The 12,353-nt window shown below is 51.5% G+C and overlaps 1 protein-coding gene across 5 annotated transcripts in view; it reads left to right on the top strand.

Moving 5' to 3' along the window:
* The window catches only part of AMACR (alpha-methylacyl-CoA racemase), an 809,944-nt gene that overhangs the window by 570,591 nt on the left and 227,000 nt on the right, over positions 1 to 12,353 (top strand). The window lies entirely within an intron of this gene.

The raw sequence follows: 12,353 nt of genomic DNA, 5'->3' as shown, positions 1-12,353 counted from the left end.
ACCTGCTATTTTGTGGATTGTGCTACTCCTTCTCCCTCGACTTTAACAAACCAAATTTAAATCAAACCATATAGCAAGGGGCATCCATCCATAGGTTTCATCAGTAATAGTACCTCACAATATGTTTTCCCTGGAAGGAGTGCTGAGGGAGCATAGGGGAAGCACCTCCCATGGGCCATCTATGGTGATGACCCCAGTGCTGCAAAATTAAGGTTAGTAGACAACACCATGACATTGGGGGGGAACCATGTCAGTCCTGGGCTTTAATGTCTCCATGAGCTGCATTCTGGGAGTTGTGGTCTCGGGTCATAGCCATTTTGCCATATCGCTCATCAACTGTGAATACATGTGTTAACCAGCTACAAAAGGGTGTGAAATAAAGATTTTATGAACTGCAACTAAAACAGCTCCTGGTTATTTGGCATCACACATTAAGCAGTAGTACCTGGTAATGAGAAGCTCTCATATAGCACCACAAATCTGCATCCACGTTTGAGAGACCAGCTATATCCTTTTGTCCATTATGTATGACCCATTATGATGTCTGTGTCTTCTTGATGTTTCCTAATGTCCCTTTATACGCACTCCCAAATTCACAAAGTTAATGCCAAATAGGTTTATTTGTATACCACATGTTGATAGCAGGAGCGTGCCCAGACTCTTTTGACTGGGGTGGCCCAAGTGGGGCAACTGACTTATGCAGAGGGTGACGTGAAGTACGAGTGCACACAATTTAATTATTTATTTATTTATTTATGTATTAAGCGCTGCAGCCCATGGGCATCAGGGCGCTGACAAAAAGACGAGGGACAACAAAAGATGACTGGACAAGCGGGGCATATCGGTCAGGTGACTGGTCGACGGTGGGCCGGTTTGGTTACTTAAACAGAACCGTTTTTAGGTTTTTTCTGAATATCAGATATTTGGGCTCAAGTCGAAGATCGAGTGGGAGTCTGTTCCATTTAGTCGTGGCTAGACTGGGGAAGGCTCTACCCAAGCCATTGGATTTGTTTCAACCCTTTGTTTCCTGATCTTAATGTTCGTTTGGGTACGTAAGGCTAATTTATTTCTTGAGATAGTCGGGGGCGGAGCCATAGAGACAGTGGTGGACCAGAGACATGGACTTGAAAGAGATACGGTCCTCTATGGAGAGCCAGTGGAGAGTTTTTCTTTTGTCACAGATGTGATCTCTATTGGATTTGCATGTGGTTGTTCTTATTGCATTATTTTGGATGACTTGACATTGCTTGAGGAATTTTTTGGTGGCACCTAGCATAAGGGAATTTCCATAATCTAGTCTGGATAATATGATGGCTCTAGCAATGTTGGAGCTGATTTGTTGACTCAGGTGGGGGTTTATTTGTTTTAACAGTCTTTGATGGTATTGACATGTCTTTTTAAGATATGCCACGTGTGCTTCTGCTCCCAGTGAGGCCTGCAGGATAATGGGGTGGCCATCAGATTCCAGAGGTAGCACGTGCCACCCCAGACCACTTCCTGGACACACCAATGGTTGACGAGGTATAGCCCCTAGTAACTGTTGGTGTCCAGCTAAACAGCCTCTTTTAGACTATGACCAATATCCAAATATCTCCAAGTAGCTTTGTGCCGTTTGCCTCGAGTGTTGGATAAGATTTTCATTTCAATGATAAATCTTCCTGACCTGTGTCAACTCCCAGAACTTTTTGCTGGACTGGTAGATTATTTTTGCCTATACGTCAGTGAGTGGGGAATCTTTTTCCACACTCAGTTTTTTACTTTTTCATGGGTGTCATTTTTAAGACTATCATAGTGTTTTTTAAAAGTTATCCTCTTTGGCAACTTTTTGGCAATACGTGCCTATTGTTTCTGGGTTACCCTAGGGGCTCCCCTTTTAACTTTCTCCGGCTAACCTTGTGAAAACCACAGTTCCCAGGGGTAGAAAGGATCTTTGGATCCCTTTTATATTTTATTAGGTGAAACCAGGACACCCCTCTTTTATGTGGAGTGCTGAGGAGGTGCAATGTATCCCCCTTTACACAAAAAATGTAACAATTCTATTACAGGGACAAACTTACCTTTAATGGTTGGTGGCAGTGATACTTTTGATTTATTCAGTGCACCTTTGCTGCAGGCTGTTTGCACAGCCCCGGTAAAGGCACCCATGAGTGATCCTGTATTTTCGCCATTTTAGTGTTCCTTGTCCTTTCTAGTTCCTTCCCCTGACATCCAGGACGGTAAATTCCTTTGTGTGAGTTTTATCTTCGGCAGGAGTCCCCGCCCAGGCTCCAGAGTGTCTGTTAAGGCAGGAAGTGAGGGAGTAGTCCAAAAGTACAGCTCTTTGTCTTCCAGCCTGACTGCGACATTTCAGTTCAGACTGGAAGGCTGGCTGTCATGAAAGGATTGCCAACCCCCCCTAAATTTGAATGTTGCAAGGATGTTTGATTGGTGGCGTTCCTGCATAAAAGTCTGAACCTAGAAGCTGAAGATGTATTCTCCCACTGAAACTAAAACCGAAGAGGAATATGAAGAATTGGCGGCTGAAATGATTTCCAACGACCGGAGAGCCTGCTGTGTAACCGGAGCCTGCTGTGCCCTACCCTTCGAGTCAACCTGGGGACTCTGAAAATGATGACCCCGACCTAGAGCCTGTTGAGACCCAATAGACTCAAGATCTGCATTTTGAACCATCCAACGCCATGCTGTGACCTTATGGGGCTGCAATACACCAATACCCTGGGACCTCAAGCCACGGTCTTCCGAATCACGCTGAATCTTCGTGGGCATCCAGCTGGATCTCCAGAGGCACGATTCCAGTCTGACAATTCCCCTCGCCAGAATTATGGACTTTGTAAACGACGAGAATCCGACCAGCAATAATCTGTCTTCTACTGTGCTCCTGGAAAAGGCGCCAAATCCACAGAGCTGCAACCAGCCACAAGGAAAACCTTGCCTAGAGCCTTCCTCGTGATCTTTGCTGCAAAAGTCCTTCCAGTGTCCTGTCTTCTTAATATAGGAATTCAATGACCAGGGTTTTGGCTGCATATCCTGAAGTCGTCCTGCTGCAAAATCTTCTTACTTACCTTAAGTCTCTTGTAATTCCTGTGTAGTTTTGGGGTGTTTTCTGTGATTGGGGGTCCTCTCGTCCAGTGCACCCAGGCTCCTGCTGGAATCCTCCTAGGGTGTCTTCTCTGAAGCCTCTTGACCCTCAACTAACTCTAAAAGTACTTATTTGTTCTAACAGTCTTCCTTAGGAACTCTGACTTTTGCTACTAAAGAACCAATACTGACCTGTCTGTTGGACACTAGCCCCCAGTACCCCCCACCCCCTTCTTCTGCCAATGAGAACACTCATGCTCCAAGAATAAGGGAAAGACGTCTAAGGATTGGACTTTTCTAGGAAAGATTTCTTTTTATGGGTTATTTTCCATCCAGTTGTGTACCCCCCAACTTTTTGCAGTTGTCTGACCAGCCTAGCCTGACTTTTGCCAATGGATCCCAGTCTTGTACTGTCCTCTGCTGGGCTTTTGTTCATTTTGTTATGGGGAAATTGACAAGTCCATACTGGGAGATTTTGTTTCCCTTAGTATTTCACTTTGTTGCTATTCTTTAGTAACTTTTTATCAGTGCCCAAAGTACCTTACAGTACAGTTCGCTGGGGTCCCTTTTTCATTTTTGAGGCCCTACACACCCTCGAAGGATTTTTGGTGAATGTACAAGTGTGCCTTGGGTAGAGCTGGTGGCAGATGTTACCAGTCATGTGTTTTTAACTATTTTCAATGGTCAAACGACGTTTACTGCGTTTGGCCCAGGTCAGTGGCCTGTGCCTTAAATGGCTATGCCACGCGGTCCTTTGGCCATCTTGTCCCTTCGCCTTCCCCAAGTTGAGCAAACCGGGGAAATTCCTTATTTGGTCATGCGTCAGCAAACCAAATCTTTTGCTGCATGCCTGTGTTTGTGCCTCCAGGATGTGGGTTCGAGCTGTTTTAGTTCCAATACACATCCTGGGTGCCAGGATGTCTGGTGTGCGGAGATGACTAGGACCACCATGGTCCGTGATTGGTCCATGTCTGGGATGGCTGTATGTGAGCAGATCTCCTATAGGTTTCTCTTCGTTTTGGCGCGAAGGAGATTTTGGCTAAGAGAAGGCATCTTAAACCCATTCCAGGTCGACCTTCTGAGTTCACACTGAACTTAGTAAAGGAGCCAAATTTCCTGAATCAGCGAAGCAGATCCATGGAACCGCTGCAAGGTTTGCCACCCTGAGCCTGCTGTTGTCCCGTTGGACCCCATGTTTCTGAATCGACCCTAGAAAGCCTGCAAGGGCGCTTCGACCCATTGGAATAGTGGGACTAACTATTCTCACCACCTAAACCTGTAAGCGAGCCCCTTCGGAAGTGTTCCTGGACTGCCCAGTGAACTGACCAGCTTGTACGGGGCTTTGCCCTGGAGCCGCCTCAATTTTTTACTTAATCCTTTGAAGACATTAAGCTCTGGTTATAAGGCACCCTTCCCCTGAGTTTCTTACACCTAGCAGTCCTAGGTTTGGAATCAGGAGAGTATGTCTGAACCAGAGCATACGCGGTCACTGTGTTGCTCATCTGTGCTGACTAACTTCGTGGGTGTCTTGCTGCTGTGCACCTCTCACCTCCCCCCTGTGCCCTAAGACTCACTGCAGCGGAACAGGCCTGATCCCTTCATCAGGAGCAGAGAAATCACCACTGTCCTGCCACATTATCATTCCTGGAACGCATCCCGTGAAAGCCGCAGAGCCACGCAACTGCAGGATTTTAACCTGCAACCAAAGTGGATTCAACTGCCGAAGTCCGGAGTGCGTCAAAGGTCGGTGAGTACTTGCAACCCTTACCGGTGGCCCCAGGTGTATCCATCAGTTTGTATGCACAAGTATCCCCTGAGGGATGCTGTGTAAAAGTAGATATATTTTGCATTCTAATGTTGGCCTAAGCACATAAACATACACAGTAAACATGCACATTGAACCGCGCCATCGCGGTCTCCGAGAACGCCACCTTGGCTGCTTTGCTCTAATTTCTTAGCTTTCATTCCGAATGCGGTGGAAGCTTGTAAAATCACTGCTTCGGGAGCTTCCCTGAAACCTGCCCGCACGCAGGAATGCACACAATTTTTGAGCACGCTGAACCTTGCAAAAGAGAACCTTGAAGCTCTGGCACAAACATAGCTAATCTGTAAATTAGGTGCCATTCTGTCCCTCCTGACTGTCTTGTTTTTGCAGTTAATTGTGAACTGTGCCATCCAGACTATTAAAGCGAGACACGATTTACAGCATATTCCGTTGCTCGAATGAGAAAACTACTGAGTAAGACAGACCTTTTCGCTTAGTAAAACATAGATAAAGTAGCGCAAATAATGTTATCTTGTACTGGGGAACACGATATCTTCTTAAACCCTTTCTGCTTTGCTTCCCAGACAGTAAATGGTCTGCAGGGTGACATGGAGTGTTGAAGCACATGTTACCATGGAGAAATTGCCCACGTACATGGGTCTTAGGTCATCAGTAATTATCACGTGATAAGTTAGCATCGATTTGTCATGATTTTACCGAAATGTATATAAAATGCGAGGACCCACAAGCTGGGGCTCACTTTCTTATGCTTGTATGCCGTGCATTTCTAAAGTCGGTCCTACTCGAGTGCAAATAAACTGTTTATACCTTTGCTTCCTCGGGACTGGTGAGTCTGCATTGCCTTGCTGTAGCCTCCTATTTTCGGATTGACAGAATGGCGGCCGGAACGTGGGCTCTTCCGGCCAGGATCCATCGCTTGGCGAGGACGGAGTGAATGGACTGAGATCAGGACTATCGGGGGGTTGGGGGCATCTGCACATCTTGAGGTGCGACTCCTCAGCAGTCTGCTGCTTCCGATCTCCGGACGCACGCTTCCCCTAGAGGTACTGGCGGCAAGAGATTCGGACTGAGGCTTTTTGGGAAGACAGCCAGCCACGACCAGGGCCGGGGCTATCACTAGGCAAGGTTAGGCGCTTCCCTATATGTGGTAATTTTAGAGCAGCAAAATGCTGCTTTAACACCTCCACACTTTTTGTATAATACTAAGCACCGGCCCGGACTGTCTGCGGGCTGAGGCTGGCTGCAGTAGCAGGCCAGGCAGCATGGCACGAGGACCTGGGCACCATGAAATGATTGGGGTCGGTTAAGGGTCATGATGGGTGTGGGGATGGGTATGGGTGTGGCAGCGCTCGCGCAAGCTCTAGCACCTACAAATTAGCAACCACTGGGGTAACACGAACAGACGCTAGCACCTGCGCATTAGCAATCAATGGCCTTAACACCAACGGATCACCGCATCTGCCACTGCCCCTTTTACATTTGATTTCAGAGCCTTATGTTTGTGTTTTGAGAGGGGCACCGTGGAACCCGCTTCAGCGCCAGGACGGAGTTGAGAGCCGGACGCTGGAGCTTCTCCTGTGCAGGGCACTGCTCATTGGGGCTGTTCCCCTGCAGGGGTAGGCGTGCTTCAGATAGAGAGCGCACGCGAGAGAGCGAGCGATGGGAGAGAAAGAGAGCAATTCCAGCTGAGGATTATTACCCTGCAAACTCTGGCAGCATCTCGTTCCGTTCCTGCAGTGGGTGTTGATTCTCCTATTGGCAGCTTTTGTTGCACCAGGAAGCCTCTATTTACAGGCGCGCCTCTCATCAGCCTCACAGGCTATGCAAGGCTGGCTGCTCGGGTGACAGGGCTCCCATTGGGGCAATTTAAAAACACCTCTGTGTCAATGGTCAGTGATAAGAACTGGATCTGTGCATCAAAATGGACAGACACATCTCATCATAAATATCCAAGCTGGGCCTTATTTGAAGGCACATACATGTAAACTGTCATTTCCATTATGCGTTGTTATTCTGACACACAAAGGAGGGTTTGCATTTACGCAGAATGTAACATTCTCCTCACACTTCACATAAATAAAGAGGCCTGGGTTAACATATATGCAGGCAAACTTATATTCTCCAGCATGGGGTCTGGCATGGATTCACATGCTCATGAATATTCCCCGTCGTCAGGCTGGGAATCCTCGGTAAAGAAAAAACCAGTATCAGTTTCGTTTCTGATCTGTCTTTCGTAGTAATAACCAATCACTGGTCTCTGCGTCATACTGACCACAGCCAATGACTGCCCTCTACCTAAGCACCGCCTCTGGCAGCCATCTTCAGATTTTTACCGCACGTTCATGTGTTGGGATCCTCGTGCTATTGCTCTCGAGCGTTAGTGCTATTTTTTCGCGTTTTTTCACAAAAACTCGATTCTTTCGGTCAAAAGAGCCTCAAGCTCCACCGATCCTACATCCGATCAACGGGGACCCGTGTCGGATTCGTCTGCGCCCCTCAAGGGTGAAGATTTCGTCGAGCTACACTTCGGAGGACTCCAGAAGCTTCTCAGGCCCGGTCTCGGAGATGGCCCAGGAGAAGGGAAGCTCGACGCCCGGAAAGCTGTTCAGGGTCTGCCCTGGATGCCAGCTGCAGAACGTCTTTAAGGAGGACGAACACTCTTTCTGCCTTTACTGCCTTCATGAGGACAAGACGCACGTGGAGAAGGACTGTGCGTTTTGCGGCAACTTGTCGGAACGGACCATGAAGGACCGCCATCAACGTCTCGCCAACTGGCTGGAGGGTAAGAGCCCGTCTGGCGAGAAGAAGAAGAAACCCGAGCGGTCTTCTAAGACCTTTGAGGGCGCCCCGGCGACGGGGCCCAACATAAGGCTAAGCACCGCGAGTCCGCTGGCACCGGGAGCGCCGAACGGTCGGGCTCTACGGGCGCCAGGCAGGGCGCACCCTCCCCGGCACCATCGCGGCCCGGGCCCACCACCTCCTTTTCAACCGTCGCGCACCGTCCAGCCCTCTCCCCCGTCCACCCGAGGGGATGATACGGGAACTGACACGGCAGCGACGGGTACGGACGACGAGGCATACGACGAGGATATTCCGTCGTCGCCTCCCGCCAGGGCTTCTCCGCCCGACGAGATCGGATCTTTCCACTCCATGATCTCCAGGGCTTCCGAGCTTTTCCAACTCTGCCCTGAGGAGAAGAAAAAGGAAGGCTTCCTTTATCAGCGGCGCGAGGCCAAGAGGAAGACGGTCCTCGCAGTGCCTCTGTTGGACGACATTTGGGATGAGGGCCTTTCCCTCCTCAAGAACCCTTCCACGACGCCAGCTAGAAGAGACCGGTACGAGAAAAAGTACCGGGTCCCGGACACGGCCCCCCTGTGCCTCCGGGCGCAGCCTACCCCGGATTCCGTCGTCTCCGCGGCAGCCAGGAAGAAAGCGGGGGGGGGTGCGGCCTCCACATCGACTTCCCCGCCGGACGGCGAGGGAAAGAAATTGGATGCTATGGGACGTAGAGTCATCTCGTCGGCAGCGACGACGATTAAAGCGGCCAACGCCTTGGCTATCGTGGCTCGCTACGACAGGGAGCTCTGGTACAAAATAGCTCCCCTGCTGGATTTTCTGCCGGACGACAAGAGGGCGGAGGCCCTGGAGATCCTGCAGGAAGGTGAGGTGGCCTCGGACCACGGCATCACCGTGGCGACGGACATCGCCGACACTGGGTTCCGCCAGCTGGGCAACGGCGTTTGCCTTCGACGTCGTGGATGGCTCAAAGCTACGGACTTCCGGCAAGACGTCCAGACCAGAGTCCTGGACATGCCCTTCGACGGGAACAACCTGTTTGGGAAGACAGTGGACGATTCCCTTCAGGCCATCAAGGCGGATACTGAGACGGCCCGGGCCCTCGGAGTTCTGCAGCAACGTCGGACGCCCTTTCGGAGCAGCGGAGGCAAGGGCGCCTCCAGAGGTTCCGGCGGCGGTTTCGCTTCCTACCGTCAAGCGGCCCGCTCGACGTCGCAAGAGGCCTACAGAGGACGAGGCAAGTCTAGCGGACCCCGTCGTCGTCGCCCAGGAGGTCAAGGCTCCGACGTCTGAACAAGTTCATCAAGGCGCAGAAGTTCCGGATGGTCACCCTCCAGCACGTCCTGGGCCAGCTGGAGGAAGGGGATTTCCTATCGTCGTTGGATTTGGAGGATGCCTACTTCCACATTCCCATCCTAAAGGGGCACCGAAAATTCCTCAGGTTCGTGGTGCAAGGGCGTCATTACCAGTTCAGAGCCCTCCCCTTCGGACTACGGTCGGCACCCAGGGTATTCACCAAGTGCCTCGCACCGGTGGCGGCGCAGCTGCGCCGCGAGGGGATCCACGTCTACCCCTACCTGGACGACTGGCTCATCCGCGCCAAGACGAGGGAACTCGCCGTGGTTCACACGGCAAGGACCGTCCAACTCCTCACGGACCTGGGATTCTTCGTGAACTACGCCAAATCCCACCTGGTGCCCGCGCAAGTCGCACTGTTTCTGGGAGCGAGGCTCGACACAGTGTCCCTTCTGGCCTCCCCGTCGGAGGAGAGGACCAGGACCATCTTGGGCAAGGTGCAACGGATGTTGGTGGCCGACGCGGCCAAAGTGAGGTCCATCAAGTCCCTCCTCGGGATGATGTCTTCCTGCATCTACCTCATTCCCATGTGCAGGCTCCGGATGCGCCCGTTGCAAGAATTCCTGGATGCGCGCTGGATCCAGACGACGGGCAGCTTCGAGGAAAGGATCAAGCTCGACGAGAACTTCCGACGAGCGATACGGTGGTGGGGCACCCGCGCGCATCTGACGGCGGGCATGGACTTCCAGACCCCAGCCCACCAGGAGACTGTGACTACGGATGCCTCCCTGGAAGGGTGGGGAGCGCACACCGAAAATCTGCACGCAAAGGGACTCTGGCTCCCGACGGAGAAGTCCCTGCATATCAACGTCCTGGAGCTCCGTGCAGTGTTTTGGGCCCTCAGGTCTTTCCTTCCGTCCCTCAAGGGCAAGGTGGTGAGGATCTTCACCGACAACACCACCACCATGTTTTACATCAGGAAACAGGGCGGAACCAGGTCCCCAGCGCTGTCCAAGGAGGTGCAGGACCTGTGGCATTGGGCCGTCGCCCAAAGGATTTTTCTGGTGCCGTTTCATCTGGCAGGGATAAAAAACACCATCGCCGACTCACTCAGCAGGGAGCTGCGCTCGTGCCACGAGTGGGAACTACGGCAGGATCTGGTGGATCGCCTCTTCCGACGGTGGGGCACACCCCAGATCGACCTGTTCGCGACGGCGACGAACACCAAGTGCCGGAGGTTCGCCAGCAGGTTTCCCCAGACGAGGAGCATGGGCGATGCTTTCTCGTTCCCCTGGGAGGGCCTGTTCCTCTACGCGTTCCCCCCCCTTGCCTCTGCTAATCCGGCTAGTCAACCTGCTCAAGAGGTCACGGTGCAGGATGATCCTCGTCGCACCCTCGTGGCCGAGGCAGATATGGTTCCCGGACCTTCTGGACTTGTCAGCGTCCCCGCCGATCAAGCTGCCGGCGGACGCGGATCTACTCTCCAGGGAAGGAGGCGCCATCCTCCACCACGACCCGAAGTCGCTGAACTTGCAGGCCTGGCTCCTGCAGCGCTAGAGTTTGGAGGATACGACATACCGGCCGACTGCAGAGAGGTTCTTGCAAAGGCCAGGGCGTCCTCGACTCTTAAATGCTACGGACACAAATGGAAGAGGTTCTCTGTCTGGTGCCACGCACAGAAGATTAACCCTCTACGGATTACGGCCCCCCAAGTACTGCCGTACCTGCTGACGTTGGCCAAAGCTGGACTGGCACACGCGTCCATCAAGATTCATCTTGCTGCGATCTCCCGATACACCAGAACCACGGGGCGGACGTCCTTGTGGTCTCATCGTCTGGTGAAAGAGTTCATGAAGGGACTGTTCAGATCGTTCCCGCCGGTGAAGGCTCCGGCCCCGGCGTGGGAGCTCAACGTGGTGCTGACCAAGCTCATGGGACCTCCGTTCGAGCCTCTGCACTCGGCTCCGTTGAAGTTTCTATCGTGGAAAACTGCTTTTCTTGTGGCCATCACCTCCGCACGACGAGTGGGAGAGATCCAGGCCCTTTCATGCAAGGCCCCGTACTTGACTTTCCACGACACGAGGGTAGTGCTCAGGACGCACCCCTCCTTCATGCCCAAGGTACCGTCGGAATTCCATCTCAACGAACCCTTGGTGTTGCCTGTATTCTTCCCGTCGCCTTCGTCGCCGGCTGAGAGGACTTTGCACTCGCTGGATGTAGCTAGAGCGCTGAAGTTCTACGTGGACCGCACGAAGTGTTTTCGGAAGACGTCACAACTCTTTGTGAACTTTGGACCTGTTAATCAGGGGAAGGCTCTCTCGAAGGCTTCCATTTCCAGATGGCTCTCCGGCTGTATCATGTACTGTCATCGGTTGGCAAACCGACCTCTGCCCGGCCGTCCGAGAGCCCATTCCACCAGAGCGATCGCAGCTACCATGGCGTTCCTTTCTGGTGTGCCCCTGCTGGACATATGCAGGGCTGCTACGTGGAGGTCGACGCACACCTTCACGAAGTTCTACTGCATCGATCGGGATTCCAGGGAGGAGTCCAGGGTCGGCCAAGCAGTGCTGCGCAACCTGTTCGCCTGAGGTGAGCCTGGTGAGGAGGTAAGATGCTTAATGTTGAGTTTGATGCTATGCTTAATGTTGAGCCTTTGCCACCTCCCGTGGTTGTGCATGTGTGTACTGCTATGTATTCTTTATTCATGAGCATGTGAATCCATGCCAGACCCCATGCTGGAGAAGGAACAAGTTACTTACCTGTAACTGTTGTTCTCCAGCATGGGTCTGGCATGGATTCACATGCGAACCCTCCCGCCTACCCCTCTGCGGCTCTTCACTTGGTCATACTGCCACTTCACGTGCTTCCAAATCTGAAGATGGCTGCCAGAGGCGGTGCTTAGGTAGAGGGCAGTCATTGGCTGTGGTCAGTATGACGCAGAGACCAGTGATTGGTTATTACTACGAAAGACAGATCAGAAACGAAACTGATACTGGTTTTTTCTTTACCGAGGATTCCCAGCCTGACGACGGGGAATATTCATGAGCATGTGAATCCATGCCAGACCCATGCTGGAGAACAACAGTTACAGGTAAGTAACTTGTTCCTTATCCTTTGTTATGGGGATTTAAGTGTTGAGAGCATATTTGCTGAATGTAACAGTAATTTTTAAGCTTGCATTTCTTTGTATCCTAAAACTTGTATTCCGCTTGAAGGTTGGGAGGGCTGTAATTATACTGTTTTGCTAAACATATTTCTATAAAGATGTATATTTACCATGTTGTTTTATTATGTTTTATGCTATGCTGGTCATTTTTATAAAAAATAAACTTATTAAAAGCCAAACATTAACACATATTTCTACTAACTACACCTGAGAAGGTATGCAGTGAAGTGC

This window comes from Ambystoma mexicanum, chromosome 6p, assembly GCF_040938575.1.
Source record: "Ambystoma mexicanum isolate Mex_15411 chromosome 6p, UKY_AmexF1_1, whole genome shotgun sequence".
Lineage (NCBI taxonomy): Eukaryota > Metazoa > Chordata > Amphibia > Caudata > Ambystomatidae > Ambystoma > Ambystoma mexicanum.
The sequence above is the reverse complement of the archived record's forward strand: the minus strand, read 5'-3'. Positions and strand labels throughout refer to the sequence as shown.